The following is a 15,456-nucleotide window of genomic DNA, read 5'->3' as shown; positions in this document are numbered from 1 at the left end:
GCTGCTGAACCCGCCCCAAAGCTGATCCCCGGCAGAGCCAAGACTATAAACCCAGCACAGAAGCTGAACCCGCCCCAAAGCTGATCCCCGGCAGAGCCAAGGCTATGAACGCAGACCAGATACTGCTGAACCCGCCCCAAAGCTGATCCCCGGCAGAGCCAAGGCTATAAACCCAGCCCAGAAGCTGAACCCGCCCCAAAGCTGATCCCCGGCAGAGCCAAGGCTATGAACGCAGACCGGATACTGCTGAACCCGCCCCAAAGCTGATCCCCGGCAGAGCCAAGGCTATAAACCCAGCCCAGAAGCTGCTGAACCCGCCCCAAAGCTGATCCCCGGCAGAGCCAAGGCTATAAACCCAGCCCAGAAGCTGCTGAACCCGCCCCAAAGCTGATCCCCGGCAGAGCTACGGCTATATACCCAGCCCAGAAGCTGAACCCGCCCCAAAGCTGATCCCCGGCAGAGCCAAGGCTATAAACCCAGCCCAGAAGCTGAACCCGCCCCAAAGCTGATCCCCGGCAGAGCCAAGGCTATAAACCCAGCCCAGAAGCTGCTGAACCCGCCCCAAAGCTGATCCCCGGCAGAGCCAAGGCTATAAACCCAGCCCAGAAGCTGAACCCGCCCCAAAGCTGATCCCCGGCAGAGCCAAGGCTATAAACCCAGCCCAGATGCTGCTGAACCCGCCCCAAAGCTGATCCCCGGCAGAGCCAAGGCTATGAACGCAGACCGGATACTGCTTAACCCGCCCCAAAGCTGATCCCCGGCAGAGCCAAGGCTATAAACCCAGCACAGAAGCTGAACCCGCCCCAAAGCTGATCCCCGGCAGAGCCAAGGCTATGAACGCAGACCGGATACTGCTGAACCCGCCCCAAAGCTGATCCCTGGCAGAGCCAAGGCTATAAACCCAGCACAGATGCTGCTGAACCCGCCCCAAAGCTGATCCCCGGCAGAGCCAAGGCTATAAACCCAGCACAGAAGCTGAACCCGCCCCAAAGCTGATCTCCGGCAGAGCCAAGGCTATAAACCCAGCCCAGAATCTGAACCCACCCCAAAGCTGATCCCCGGCAGAGCCAAGGCCCAGAAGCTGAACCCGCCCCAAAGCTGATCCCCGGCAGAGCCAAGGCCCAGAAGCTGAACCCGCCCCAAAGCTGATCCCCGGCAGAGCCAAGGCCCAGAAGCTGAACCCGACCCAAAGCTAATCCCCGGCTTGGGTATAGTGTTCTGTACAGAGGGTATGCAGGACAGTATTATAACCGTGTCCATTGGCCAGATGATGATGGGGTTGGAGTGTTCCATGTATAGTGGGGTTTCCAGGAAGGAAACAGAGGAGAGCCAGGAGCCCTGTATGGTATGTCAGTGATATATTTTATTATGGTCATGTTGTCTCATGGTTCAGTGATGTTGGAGTTTTTTTTCAATAGAATCAATAAATGGTAGTATCCTGACACTCAAAACGTCCAAACGTCTGACTTTTACTGATGGCTGACACGGTACAAAACTCTACTAAGAATATAGCAGGAAATGTTACTGATCACAACAAGATGTCACATTAAGTTGAATATTCCATTGGTGAAGTTATGTTGCAGTCGTAGTATCTCCTGAAGTCACTATAAGCCAGAATATCCTCCATGTTTTCCCTGCCCCATCTTCTATACGTCGGCTGCGGAGTTCCACCACAAGTCGTGTTCAGTAACAAGTGTTTGGCAACACAGCAGCAGGTAGGCTGGAGCTTGTTACTGCTGAGAGTCTCGGCACGACATTCCTGCAGGAGGTCCTCTCTGCCGGTTGGGGGGACATGGCTCTGATCATACATGCTGGAGGGACATGGCTCTGATCATACATGCTGATCATACATGCTGGGGGGACATGGCTCTGATCATACATGCTGATCATACATGCTGGGGGGACATGGCTCTGATCATACACTGACTGTCCTCAGAGGAGCTCACAATCTAATCCTACCATAGTCATAGTCTAATGTCCTACCATATTATTATTATGTATTTATATAGCACTGACATCTTCTGCAGCACATTACAGAGTACATAGTCATGTCACAGACTGTCCTCAGAGGAGCTCACACTCTAATCCTACCATAGTCATAGCCTAATGTCCTACCATATTATTATTATGTATTTATATAGCACTGACATCTCCTGCAGCGCTGTACAGAGTACATAGTCATGTCACTGACTGTCCTCAGAGGGTGTGTCCCTGGCGTAGCATCGGTGGAGGGTGTGTCCCTGGCGCAGCATCGGTGGAGGGTGTGTCCCCGGCGTAGCATCGGTGGAGAGTGTGTCCCTGGCGCAGCATCGGTGGAGGGTGTGTCCCTGGCGTAGCATCGGTGGAGGGTGTGTCCCTGGCGCAGCATCAGTGGAGAGTGTGTCCCTGGCGCAGCATCGGTGGAGGGTGTGTCTCCGGCGTAGCGTCGGTGGAGGGTGTGTCCCTTGCATAGCATCGGTGGAGGGTGTGTCCCTGGCGTAGCATCGGTGGAGGGTGTGTCCCTGGCGCAGCATCGGTGGAGAGTGTGTCCCTGGCGCAGCATCGGTGGAGGGTGTGTCCCCGGCGTAGCATCGGTGGAGGGTGTGTCCCTGGCGTAGCATCGGTGGAGAGTGTGTCCCTGGCGCAGCATCGGTGGAGGGTGTGTCCCTGGCATAGCATCGGTGGAGGGTGTGTCCCCGGCGTAGCATCGGTGGAGGGTGTGTCCCCGGCGTAGCATCGGTGGAGGGTGTGTCCCCGGCGTAGAGTCGGTGGAGAGTGTGTCCCTGGCATAGCATCGGTGGAGGGTGTGTCCCCGGCGTAGCATCGGTGGAGGGTGTGTCCCTGGCGTAGCAGCGGTGGAGGGTGTGTCCCCGGCGCAGCATCGGTGGAGGGTGTGTCCCTGGCGTAGCATCGGTGGAGGGTGTGTCCCCGGCGTAGCATCGGTGGAGGGTGTGTCCCTGGCGTAGCATCGGTGGAGGGTGTGTCCCCGGCGCAGCATCGGTGGAGGGTGTGTCCCCGGCGTAGCCTCGGTGGAGGGTGTGTCCCCGATGTAGCAACGGTGGAGGGTGTGTCCCTGGCATAGCATCGGTGGAGGGTGTGTCTCCGGCGTAGCATCGGTGGAGGGTGTGTCCCTGGCGCAGCATCGGTGGAGGGTGTGTCCCCGGCATAGCATCGGTGGAGGGTGTGTCCTTGGTGTAGCGTCGGTGGAGGGTGTGTCTCCGGCGTAGCGTCGGTGGAGGGTGTGTCCCTGGCGCAGCATCGGAGGAGGGTGTGTCCCTGGCGTAGCATCGGTGGAGGGTGTATCCCTGGCGTAGCATCGGTGGAGGGTGTGTCCCCGGCGTAGCATCGGTGGAGGGTGTGTCCCCGGCGTAGCATCGGTGGAGGGTGTGTCCCCAATGTAGCATCGGTGGAGGGTGTGTCCCTGGCGCAGCATCGGAGGAGGGTGTGTCCCCGGCGTAGCATCGGTGGAGGGTGTGTCCCCAATGTAGCATCGGAGGAGGGTGTGTCTCTGGCGCAGCATTGGAGGAGGGTGTGTCCCTGGCGTAGCATCGGTGGAGGGTGTACCCCTGGCGTAGCATCGGTGGAGGGTGTGTCCCCGGCATAGCATCGGTGGAGGGTGTGTCCCCGGCGTAGCATCGGTGGAGGGTGTGTCTCCGGCGTAGCGTCGGTAGAGGGTGTGTTTCCGGCGTAGCATCGGTGGAGGGTGTATCCCTGGCGTAGCATCGGTGGAGGGTGTGTCCCCGGCGTAGCATCGGTGGAGGGTGTGTCCCTGGCGTAGCATCGGTGGAGGGTGTGTCTCCGGCGTAGCGTCGGTAGAGGGTGTGTTTCCGGCGTAGCGTCGGTGGAGGGTGTGTCCCTGGCGTAGCATCAGTGGAGGGTGTGTCCCTGGCGTAGCGTCGGTGGAGGGTGCGTCTCCGGCGTAGCGTCGGTGGAGGGTGTGTCCCCGGTGTAGCATCGGTGGAGGGTGTGTCTCCGGCGTAGCGTCGGTGGAGGGTGCGTCTCCGGTGTAGCGTCGGTGGAGGGTGTGTCCCCGGTGTAGCATCGGTGGAGGGTGTGTCCCCAATGTAGCATCGGTGGAGGGTGTGTCTCTGGCGTAGCGTCGGTAGAGGGTGTGTCTCCGGCGTAGCGTCGGTGGAGGGTGTGTCCCGTGTAGTGACATACACATGGCGGGGCAGCAGAAACGCGCTCCATACTCATGAACACATTCTGTGACTGGTGGGTAAGTGTCGCGCTGTAACCGTTAGGACGGCTTTGAGGCTCATGTCAGAAATGATCACAGCGGTCTCATCTGACAATGCATTCCCAACATCTGAGCAATCAGATTGCACGTCGCAGGCAGATGCTTGTTGCCATGGAAACCAGCAGAGGAATAGCCCAGGTGGCCTATAAACACACAAGCATTTATTTCTGTACAGTGAGTGCAGCGCCTGAGCTCGGCCAGCAGAGGGAGCCCTCAGGGTGAAGCATTATGGTGACTGGATCTGAGGCAGCCATTGACAAAGGCAGGAGAGTTAGGCCTCTCCAGCCCAAATATTCACATAAGAGCTCATTCCCACATCAGACCGCTCGTGTTCTGCGGATCCAAACACCACCGGGATTAACATGTAAATCCAGTCTCGGTTTTTCCACCAGTGCAATTCCATTCTTCTAAATCGCAAAGGCTGGCCTGCTACATTTGTGCTGCATTTGTGCTGCATTCGCGCTGCGTTTGTGAAGCGTTCATGCTACGTTTTGTTTGTGCTGGCTGTGCTAGTCACATCATGTTGCTATGCACTGTGTAGCTTTCGCTATGTGCAGCGCATCACGCCTGCGGGGTTATGGGACTTTCTGGGCAGCCTGTACTGCAAACAGAAACCAGAAGCCATGCCTGAGGAAAACGGTGCAATCTGAGTTGACATTTGTGGAACTTTATTACTGGATGCAAATCAATGTAGAAAGATAATTTAAAGTATACCCGAAGTGACATGTGACATGATGAGATAGACATGTGTATGTACAGTGCCTAACACACAAATAACTATGCTGTGTTCCTTTTTTCTTTCTCTGCCTGAAAGAGTTAAATATCAGGTATGCAAGTGGCTGACTCAGTCCTGACTTAGACAGGAAGTGACTACAGTGTGACCCTCACTGATAAGAAATTCCAACTATATAACACTTTCCTAGCAGAAAATGGCTTCTGAAAGCAGGAAATAGATAAAAAAAAGGGTCAATAGTTCATAGATTTTAGCTCTGGCATACTTCAATGACTGTGTCATTGAGCAAAATTAATAAAACCGGTAATACTTTAAAAGTCCATTTAAACTTAAAATAAAACTGTGGAGTATCTTAAAAAGTCATTTTTAGGAGAAGGAAGATAGATACAATTGTTTGTTTCATGAGTTTATTTTCACCTCGGGTGTCCGTTAAGATGACTGTAACGTTAAACAGGATAAGCAGCATTTGTAATTGTCTACCTTTCTGTTTTAAACCTAAACAGCTAATGTGCGTTTCTGTTTCATTTCAGTTGGCTGGACACATCATCACGTGACCAAGCAATATCCAATCAGAAGAGGATTTGTTGCCAGGTAAATGGAGGCTGTTTTTCTTCTCATAGATGTGGTTGACAATCTCACCACTAGAGGGCGGAGGAGCCTTGAATTTCTTTTCAACTGTACTTTAACCTCCCTGGCGTTCAATTTTCCCGGGATTTCTGTGCAAACAGTGATAAAATGTATTTTTAAAACTTTTTTTTTCCTGTAACTTGCCAAAATGTGTCAAGCAAGGGTCTAGTGTACAGTGCAGGAGGGTATTGATGTGTATGCACGTTTATACTGTTCACAGCATGTTTTTTTTGAACGGACATTTCTGTCCGTACCGCTAGGGAGGTTAAAAGTAAACTTTGAGGGACAAGCTTGGTCAGCTTCATCTTCATGGCCAGATAAGCCAACCTGACTAGGTGGCCAATAGGCACAACCGGAATGTGCCAGTCCTGCCTGCATGGTGACATCACGTGCCAGTGGCCTCCCTAACCGTCAGATTTCCTTTAAATTGTCACAGAGCTCACACTCCAGTGCAGCTAAATGAATGAGACTGATCTATAATACAGTATACCTACCTGATGTGCTTTAAAATATTGATATGTGATTCGTTTGATCTGTATTATTTCTTGTTTTTCCTTTACTTCTGTCTGCTCTCTTCCCTCTATGTCACCTCTTCTCCCCATTTCCTATTACTCTCTTACCCTCTTATCACCTTTTCTGTCAATTTGATTTAGGTTTTACCTGCTCTCTTCCTTCTATTTCATCTCCCCTCCTCCAGTATTTCTCTCTGCTCTCTTCCTTCTATTTCATCTCCCCTCCTCCAGTATTTCTCTCTGCTCTCTTCCTTCTATTTCATCTCCCCTCCTCCAGTATTTCTCTCTGCTCTCTTCCTTCTATTTCATCTCTCCTCCTCCAGTATTTCTCTCTGCTCTCTTCCCTCTATTTCATCTCTCCTCCAGTATTTCTCTCTGCTCTCTTCCTTCTATTTCATCTCCCCTCCTCCAGTATTTCTCTCTGCTCTCTTCCTTCTATTTCATCTCTCCTCCTCCAGTATTTCTCTCTGCTCTCTTCCCTCTATTTCATCTCTCCTCCTCCAGTGTTTCTCTCTGCTCTCTTCCCTCTATTTCATCTCTCCTCCTCCAGTGTTTCTCTCTGCTCTCTTCCCTCTATTTCATCTCTCCTCCTCCAGTGTTTCTCTCTGCTCTCTTCCTTCTTTTTCATCTCTCCTCCTCCAGTATTTCTCTCTGCTCTCTTCCTTCTATTTCATCTCTCCTCCTCCAGTATTTCTCTCTGCTCTCTTCCTGCTATTTCATCTCCCCTCCTCCTGTATTTCTCTCTGCTCTCTTCCTTCTATTTCATCTCACCTCCTCCAGTATTTCTCTCTGCTCTCTTCCCTCTATTTCATCTCCCCTCCTCCAGTATTTCTCTCTGCTCTCTTCCCTCTATTTCATCTCTCCTCCTCCAGTATTTCTCTCTGCTCTCTTCCTTCTATTTCATCTCTCCTCCCCCAGTATTATCTCTGCTCTCTTCCTTCTATTTCATCTCACCTCCTCCAGCATTTCTCTCTGCTCTCTTCCTTCTATTTCATCTCTCCTCCTCCAGCATTTCTCTCTGCTCTCTTCCTTCTATTTCATCTCCCCTCCTCCAGTATTTCTCTCTGCTCTCTTCCTTCTATTTCATCTCCCCTCCTCCAGTATTGCTCTCTGCTCTCTTCCTTCTATTTCATCTCTCCTCCTCCAGTATTTCTCTCTGCTCTCTTCCTTCTATTTCATCTCCCCTCCTCCAGTATTTCTCTCTGCTCTCTTCCTTCTATTTCATCTCTCCTCCTCCAGTATTTCTTTCTGCTCTCTTCCTTCTATTTCATCTCTCCTCCCCCAGTATTTCTCTCTGCTCTCTTCCCTCTATTTCATCTCTCCTCCTCCAGTATTTCTCTCTGCTCTCTTCCCTCTATTTCATCTCTCCTCCTCCAGTATTTCTCTCTGCTCTCTTCCTTCTATTTCATCTCTCCTCCTCCAGTATTTCTCTCTGCTCTCTTCCTTCTATTTCATCTCTCCTCTCCCAGTATTTCTCTCTGCTCTCTTCCCTCTATTTCATCTCTACTCCTCCAGTATTTCTCTCTGCTCTCTTCCTTCTATTTCATCTCTCCTCCCCCAGTATTTCTCTCTGCTCTCTTCCCTCTATTTCATCTCTCCTCCTCCAGTATTTCTCTCTGCTCTCTTCCCTCTATTTCATCTCTCCTCCTCCAGTGTTTCTCTCTGCTCTCTTCCTTCTTTTTCATCTCTCCTCCTCCAGTATTTCTCTCTGCTCTCTTCCTTCTATTTCATCTCTCCTCCTCCAGTATTTCTCTCTGCTCTCTTCCTGCTATTTCATCTCCCCTCCTCCTGTATTTCTCTCTGCTCTCTTCCTTCTATTTCATCTCACCTCCTCCAGTATTTCTCTCTGCTCTCTTCCCTCTATTTCATCTCCCCTCCTCCAGTATTTCTCTCTGCTCTCTTCCCTCTATTTCATCTCTCCTCCTCCAGTATTTATCTCTGCTCTCTTCCTTCTATTTCATCTCTCCTCCCCCAGTATTATCTCTGCTCTCTTCCTTCTATTTCATCTCACCTCCTCCAGCATTTCTCTCTGCTCTCTTCCTTCTATTTCATCTCTCCTCCTCCAGCATTTCTCTCTGCTCTCTTCCTTCTATTTCATCTCCCCTCCTCCAGTATTTCTCTCTGCTCTCTTCCTTCTATTTCATCTCCCCTCCTCCAGTATTGCTCTCTGCTCTCTTCCTTCTATTTCATCTCTCCTCCTCCAGTATTTCTCTCTGCTCTCTTCCTTCTATTTCATCTCCCCTCCTCCAGTATTTCTCTCTGCTCTCTTCCTTCTATTTCATCTCTCCTCCTCCAGTATTTCTTTCTGCTCTCTTCCTTCTATTTCATCTCTCCTCCCCCAGTATTTCTCTCCGCTCTCTTCCCTCTATTTCATCTCTCCTCCTCCAGTATTTCTCTCTGCTCTCTTCCCTCTATTTCATCTCTCCTCCTCCAGTATTTCTCTCTGCTCTCTTCCTTCTATTTCATCTCTCCTCCTCCAGTATTTCTCTCTGCTCTCTTCCTTCTATTTCATCTCTCCTCTCCCAGTATTTCTCTTTGCTCTCTTCCCTCTATTTCATCTCTCCTCCCCCAGTATTTCTCTCTGCTCTCTTCCTTCTATTTCATCTCTCCTCCTCCAGTATTTCTCTCTGCTCTCTGCCTTCTATTTCATCTCTCCTCCTCCAGTATTTCTCTCTGCTCTCTTCCTTTTATTTCATCTCTCCTCCTCCAGTATTTCTCTCTGCTCTCTTCCTTCTATTTCATCTCTCCTCCTCCAGTATTTCTCTCTGCTCTCTGCCTTCTATTTCATCTCTCCTCCTCCAGTATTTCTCTTTGCTCTCTTACTTCTATTTCATCTCCCCTTCTCCAGTATTTCTCTCTGCTCTCTTCCTTCTATTTCATCTCCCCTCCTCCAGTATTTCTCTCTGCTCTCTTCCTTCTATTTCATCTCTCCTCCTCCAGTATTTCTCTCTGCTCTCATCCTTCTATTTCATCTCTCCTCCTCCAGTATTTCTCTCTGCTCTCTTCCTTCTATTTCATCTCTCCTCCTCCAGTATTTCTCTCTGCTCTCTCCCTTTTATTTCATCTCTCCTGCTCCAGTATTTCTCTCTGCTCTCTTCCTTCTATTTCATCTCTCCTCCTCCAGTATTTCTCTCTGCTCTCTTCCTTCTATTTCATCTCTCCTCCTCCAGTATTTCTCTCTGCGCTCTTCCCTCTATTTCATCTCTCCTCCTCCAGTATTTCTCTCCATTCTCTTCCTTCTATTTCATCTCCCCTCCTCCAGTATTTCTCTCTGCTCTCTTCCTTTTATTTCATCTCCCCTCCTCCAGTATTTCTCTCTGCTCTCTTCCTTCTATTTCATCTCCCCTCCCCCAGTATTTCTCTCTGCTCTCCTCCCTCTATTTCATCTCTCCTCCTCCAGTATTTCTCTCTGCTCTCTTCCCTCTATTTCATCTCTCCTCCTCCAGTATTTCTCTCTGCTCTCTTCCTTCTATTTCATCTCTCCTCCTCCAGTATTTCTCTCTGCTCTCTTCCCTCTATTTCATCTCTCCTCCTCCAGTATTTCGCTCTGCCCTCTTCCTTCTATTTCATCTCTCCTCCTCCAGTATTTCTCTCTGCTCTCTTCCCTCTATTTCATCTCTCCTCCTCCAGTATTTCGCTCTGCCCTCTTCCTTCTATTTCATCTCTCCTCCTCCAGTATTTCTCTCTGCTCTCTTCCTTCTATTTCATCTCTCCTCCTCCAGTATTTCTCTCTGCTCTCTTCCTTCTATTTCATCTCACCTGCTCCAGTATTTCTCTCTGCTCTCTTCCTTTTATTTCATCTCTCCTCCTCCAGTATTTCTCCCTGCTCTCTTCCTTCTATTTCATCTCTCCTCCTCCAGTATTTCTCTCTGCTCTCTGCCTTCTATTTCATCTCTCCTCCCCCAGTATTTCTCTCTGCTCTCTGCCTTTTATTTCATCTCTCCTCCTCCAGTATTTCTCTCTGCTCTCTTCCTTCTATTTCATCTCTCCTCCTCCAGTATTTCTCTCTGCTCTCTTCCTTCTATTTCTTCTCCCCTCCTCCAGTATTTCTCTCTGCTCTCTTCCTTCCATTTCATCTCCCCTCCTCCAGTATTTCTCTCTGCTCTCTTCCTTCTATTTCATCTCTCCTCCTCCAGTATTGCTCTCTGCTCTCTTCCCTCTATTTCATCTCTCCTCCTCCAGTATTGCTCTCTGCTCTCTTCCTTTTATTTCATCTCTCCTCCTCCAGTATTTCTCTCTGCTCTCTAACTTCTATTTCATCTCCCCTCCTCCAGTATTTCTCTCTGCTCTCTTCCTGCTATTTCATCGCCCCTCCTCCAGTATTTCTCTCTGCTCTCTTCCTGCTATTTCATCTCCCCTCCTCCAGTATTTCTTTCTGCTCTCTTCCTTCTATTTCATCTCTCCTCCTCCACTATTTCTCTCTGCTCTCTTCCTTCTATTTCATCTCACCTCCTCCAGTATTTCTCTCTGCTCTCTTCCCTCTATTTCATCTCTCCTCCTCCAGTATTTCTCTCTGCTCTCTTCCTGCTTTTTCATCGCCCCTCCTCCAGTATTTCTCTCCGCTCTCTCCCTGCTATTTCATCTCCCCTCCTCCAGTATTTCTCTCTGCTCTCTGCCTTCTATTTCATCTCCCCTCCACCAGTATTTCTCTCTGCTCTCTTCCTTTTATTTCATCTCCCCTCCTCCAGTATTTTTCTCTGCTCTCTTCCTTTTATTTCATCTTTCCTCCTCCAGTATTTCTCTCTGCTCTCTAACTTCTATTTCATCTCCCCTCCTCCAGTATTTCTCTCTGCTCTCTAACTTCTATTTCATCTCCCCTCCTCCAGTATTTCTCTCTGCTCTCTAACTTCTATTTCATCTCCCCTCCTCCAGTATTTCTCTCCGCTCTCTGCCTTTTATTTCATCTCTCCTTCTCCAGTATTTCTCTCTGCTCTCTTCCTTTTATTTCATCTCTCCTCCTCCAGTATTTCTCTCCGCTCTCTTCCTTCTATTTCATCTCTCCTCCTCCAGTATTTCTCTCTGCTCTCTTCCCTCTATTTCATCTCCCCTCCTCCAGTATTTCTCTCTGCTCTATTCCTGCTATTTCATCTCTCCTCCTCCAGTATTTCTCTCTGCTCTCTTCCTTCTATTTCACCTCCCCTCCTCCAGTATTTCTCTCTGCTCTCTTCCCTATATTTCATCTCTCCTCCTCCAGTATTTCTCTCTGCTCTCTTCCTTCTATTTCATCTCTCCTCCTCCAGTATTTCTCTCTGATTTCCTCCCTCTATTTCATCTCTCCTCCTCCAGTATTTCTCTCCGCTCTCTTCCCTCTATTTCATCTCTCCTCCTCCAGTATTTCTCTCTGCTCTCTTCCTTCTATTTCATCTCTCCTCCTCCAGTATTTCTCTCCGCTCTCTACCTTCTATTTCATCTCCTCTCCTCCAGCATTTCTCTCTGCTCTCCTCCCTCTATTTCATGTCTCCTCCTCCAGTATTTCTCTCTGCTCTCTTCCCTCTATTTCATCTCTCCTCGTCCAGTATTTCTCTCTGCTCACTTCCTTCTATTTCATCTCCCCTCCTCCAGTATTTCTCTCTGCTCTCTTACTTCTATTTCATCTCCCCTCCTCCAGTATTTCTCTCTGCTCTCTTCCTTCTATTTCATCTTCCCTCCTCCAGTATTTCTCTCTGCTCTCTTCCTTCTATTTCATCTCCCCTCCTCCAGTATTTCTCTCTGCTCTCTTCCTTCTATTTCATCTCACCTGCTCCAGTATTTCTCTCTGCTCTCTTCCTTTTATTTCATCTCCCCTCCTCCAGTATTTCTCTCTGCTCACTTCCTTTTATTTCATCTCTCCTCCTCCAGTATTTCTCTCTGCTCTCTTCCTTCTATTTCATCTCCCCTCCTCCTGTATTTCTCTCTGCTCTCTTCCTTCTATTTCATCTCTCCTCCTCCAGTATTTCTCTCTGCTCTCTTCCTTCTATTTCATCTCTCCTCCTCCAGTATTTTTCTCTGCTCTCTTCCTTCTATTTCATCTCTCCTCCTCCAGTATTTCTCTCTGCTCTCTTCCTTCTATTTCATCTCTCCTCCTCCAGTATTTCTCTCTGCTCTCTTCCTTCTATTTCATCTCTCCTCCTCCAGTATTTCTCTCTGCTCTCCTCCCTCTATTTCATCTCTCCTCCTCCTCCAGTATTTCTCTCTGCTCTCTACCTTCTATTTCATCTCCCCTCCTCCAGTATTTCTCTCTGCTCTCTTCCTTCTATTTCATCTCCCCTCCTCCAGTATTTCTCTCTGCTCTCTTCCTTCTATTTCATCTCCCCTCCTCCAGTATTTCTCTCTGCTCTCTTCCTTCTATTTCATCTCACCTGCTCCAGTATTTCTCTCTGCTCTCTTCCTTTTATTTCATCTCTCCTCCTCCAGTATTTCTCTCTGCTCTCTTCCCTCTATTTCATCTCTCCTCCTCCAGTATTTCTCTCCGCTCTCTTCCTTCTATTTCATCTCTCCTCCTCCAGTATTTCTCTCTGCTCTCTTCCTTCTATTTCATCTCACCTCCTCCAGTATTTCTCTCTGCTCTCTGCCTTCTATTTCATCTCTCCTCCTCCAGTATTTCTCTCTGCTCTCTGCCTTTTATTTCATCTCTCCTCCTCCAGTATTTCTCTCTGCTCTCTTCATTCTATTTCATCTCTCCTCCTCCAGTATTTCTCTCTGCTCTCTTCCTTCTATTTCATCTCTCCTCCTCCAGTATTTCTCTCTGCTCTCTCCCTTTTATTTCATCTCTCCTCCTCCAGTATTTCTCTCTACTCTCTTCCTTCTATTTCATCTCTCCTCCTCCAGTATTTCTCTCTGCTCTCTTCCTTCTATTTCATCTCTCCTCCTCCAGTATTTCTCTCTGCGCTCTTCCCTCTATTTCATCTCTCCTCCTCCAGTATTTCTCTCTGCTCTCTTCCCTCTATTTCATCTCTCCTCCTCCAGTATTTCTCTCTGTTCTCTTCCTTCTATTTCATCTCCCCTCCTCCAGTATTTCTCTCTGCTCTCTTCCTTTTATTTCATCTCCCCTCCTCCAGTATTTCTCTCTGCTCTCTTCCTTCTATTTCATCTCCCCTCCCCCAGTATTTCTCTCTGCTCTCCTCCCTCTATTTCATCTCTCCTCCTCCAGTATTTCTCTCTGCTCTCTTCCCTCTATTTCATCTCTCCTCCTCCAGTATTTCTCTCTGCTCTCTTCCTTCTATTTCATCTCTCCTCCTCCAGTATTTCTCTCTGCTCTCTTCCCTCTATTTCATCTCTCCTCCTCCAGTATTTCGCTCTGCCCTCTTCCTTCTATTTCATCTCTCCTCCTCCAGTATTTCTCTCTGCTCTCTTCCCTCTATTTCATCTCTCCTCCTCCAGTATTTCGCTCTGCCCTCTTCCTTCTATTTCATCTCTCCTCCTCCAGTATTTCTCTCTGCTCTCTTCCTTCTATTTCATCTCTCCTCCTCCAGTATTTCTCTCTGCTCTCTTCCTTCTATTTCATCTCACCTGCTCCAGTATTTCTCTCTGCTCTCTTCCTTTTATTTCATCTCTCCTCCTCCAGTATTTCTCTCTGCTCTCTGCCTTCTATTTCATCTCTCCTCCCCCAGTATTTCGCTCTGCCCTCTTCCTTCTATTTCATCTCTCCTCCTCCAGTATTTCTCTCTGCTCTCTTCCTTCTATTTCATCTCTCCTCCTCCAGTATTTCTCTCTGCTCTCTTCCTTCTATTTCATCTCACCTGCTCCAGTATTTCTCCCTGCTCTCTTCCTTTTATTTCATCTCTCCTCCTCCAGTATTTCTCTCTGCTCTCTGCCTTCTATTTCATCTCTCCTCCCCCAGTATTTCTCTCTGCTCTCTGCCTTTTATTTCATCTCTCCTCCTCCAGTATTTCTCTCTGCTCTCTTCCTTCTATTTCATCTCTCCTCCTCCAGTATTTCTCTCTGCTCTCTTCCTTCTATTTCATCTCCCCTCCTCCAGTATTTCTCTCTGCTCTCTTCCTTCCATTTCATCTCCCCTCCTCCAGTATTTCTCTCTGCTCTCTTCCTTCTATTTCATCTCTCCTCCTCCAGTATTGCTCTCTGCTCTCTTCCCTCTATTTCATCTCTCCTCCTCCAGTATTGCTCTCTGCTCTCTTCCTTTTATTTCATCTCTCCTCCTCCAGTATTTCTCTCTGCTCTCTAACTTCTATTTCATCTCCCCTCCTCCAGTATTTCTCTCTGCTCTCTTCCTGCTATTTCATCGCCCCTCCTCCAGTATTTCTCTCTGCTCTCTTCCTGCTATTTCATCTCCCCTCCCCCAGTATTTCTCTCTGCTCTCTTCCTTCTATTTCATCTCTCCTCCTCCAGTATTTCTCTCTGCTCTCTTCCTTCTATTTCATCTCACCTCCTCCAGTATTTCTCTCTGCTCTCTTCCCTCTATTTCATCTCTCCTCCTCCAGTATTTCTCTCTGCTCTCTTCCTGCTTTTTCATCGCCCCTCCTCCAGTATTTCTCTCTGCTCTCTTCCTGCTATTTCATCTCCCCTCCTCCAGTATTTCTCTCTGCTCTCTGCCTTCTATTTCATCTCTCCTCCTCCAGTATTTCTCTCTGCTGTCTTCCTTCCATTTCATCTCCCCTCCACCAGTATTTCTCTCTGCTCTCTTCCTTTTATTTCATCTCCCCTCCTCCAGTATTTTTCTCTGCTCTCTTCCTTTTATTTCATCTTTCCTCCTCCAGTATTTCTCTCTGCTCTCTAACTTCTATTTCATCTCCCCTCCTCCAGTATTTCTCTCTGCTCTTTAACTTCTATTTCATCTCCCCTCCTCCAGTATTTCTCTCTGCTCCCTAACTTCTATTTCATCTCCCCTCCTCCAGTATTTCTCTCCGCTCTCTGCCTTTTATTTCATCTCTCCTCCTCCAGTATTTCTCTCTGCTCTCTTCCTTTTATTTCATCTCTCCTCCTCCAGTATTTCTCTGCGCTCTCTTCCTTCTATTTCATCTCTCCTCCTCCAGTATTTCTCTCCGCTCTCTTCCCTCTATTTCATCTCCCCTCCTCCAGTATTTCTCTCTGCTCTATTCCTGCTATTTCATCTCTCCTCCTCCAGTATTTCTCTCTGCTCTCTTCCTTCTATTTCATCTCCCCTCCTCCAGTATTTTTCTCTGCTCTCTTCCCTCTATTTCATCTCTCCTCCTCCAGTATTTCTCTCTGCTCTCTTCCTTCTATTTCATCTCTCCTCCTCCAGTATTTCTCTCTGCTCTCCTCCCTCTATTTCATCTCTCCTCCTCCAGTATTTCTCTCCGCTCTCTTCCCTCTATTTCATCTCTCCTCCTCCAGTATTTCTCTCTGCTCTCTTCCTTCTATTTCATCTCTCCTCCTCCAGTATTTCTCTCCGCTCTCTTCCTTCTATT

At 48.5% G+C, this 15,456-nt stretch overlaps 2 long non-coding RNA genes across 3 annotated transcripts in view; one reads left to right on the top strand and one right to left on the bottom strand.

Annotated features, from left to right (window-relative positions):
• The window catches only part of LOC137522009 (uncharacterized), a 205,068-nt gene extending 199,535 nt beyond the window's left edge, over nucleotides 1-5,533 (top strand). Inside the window, exon 3 of the long non-coding RNA XR_011022252.1 lies at nucleotides 5,483-5,533. This is a non-coding gene — a long non-coding RNA (uncharacterized lncRNA). The remainder of the gene's footprint in view (nucleotides 1-5,482) is intronic.
• The window catches only part of LOC137522008 (uncharacterized), a 291,997-nt gene that overhangs the window by 137,947 nt on the left and 138,594 nt on the right, over nucleotides 1-15,456 (bottom strand). The gene's annotated exons all lie outside the window — the stretch shown is intronic.

Source organism: Hyperolius riggenbachi, chromosome 6, assembly GCF_040937935.1.
Source record: "Hyperolius riggenbachi isolate aHypRig1 chromosome 6, aHypRig1.pri, whole genome shotgun sequence".
NCBI lineage: Eukaryota > Metazoa > Chordata > Amphibia > Anura > Hyperoliidae > Hyperolius > Hyperolius riggenbachi.
The sequence above is the reverse complement of the archived record's forward strand: the minus strand, read 5'-3'. Positions and strand labels throughout refer to the sequence as shown.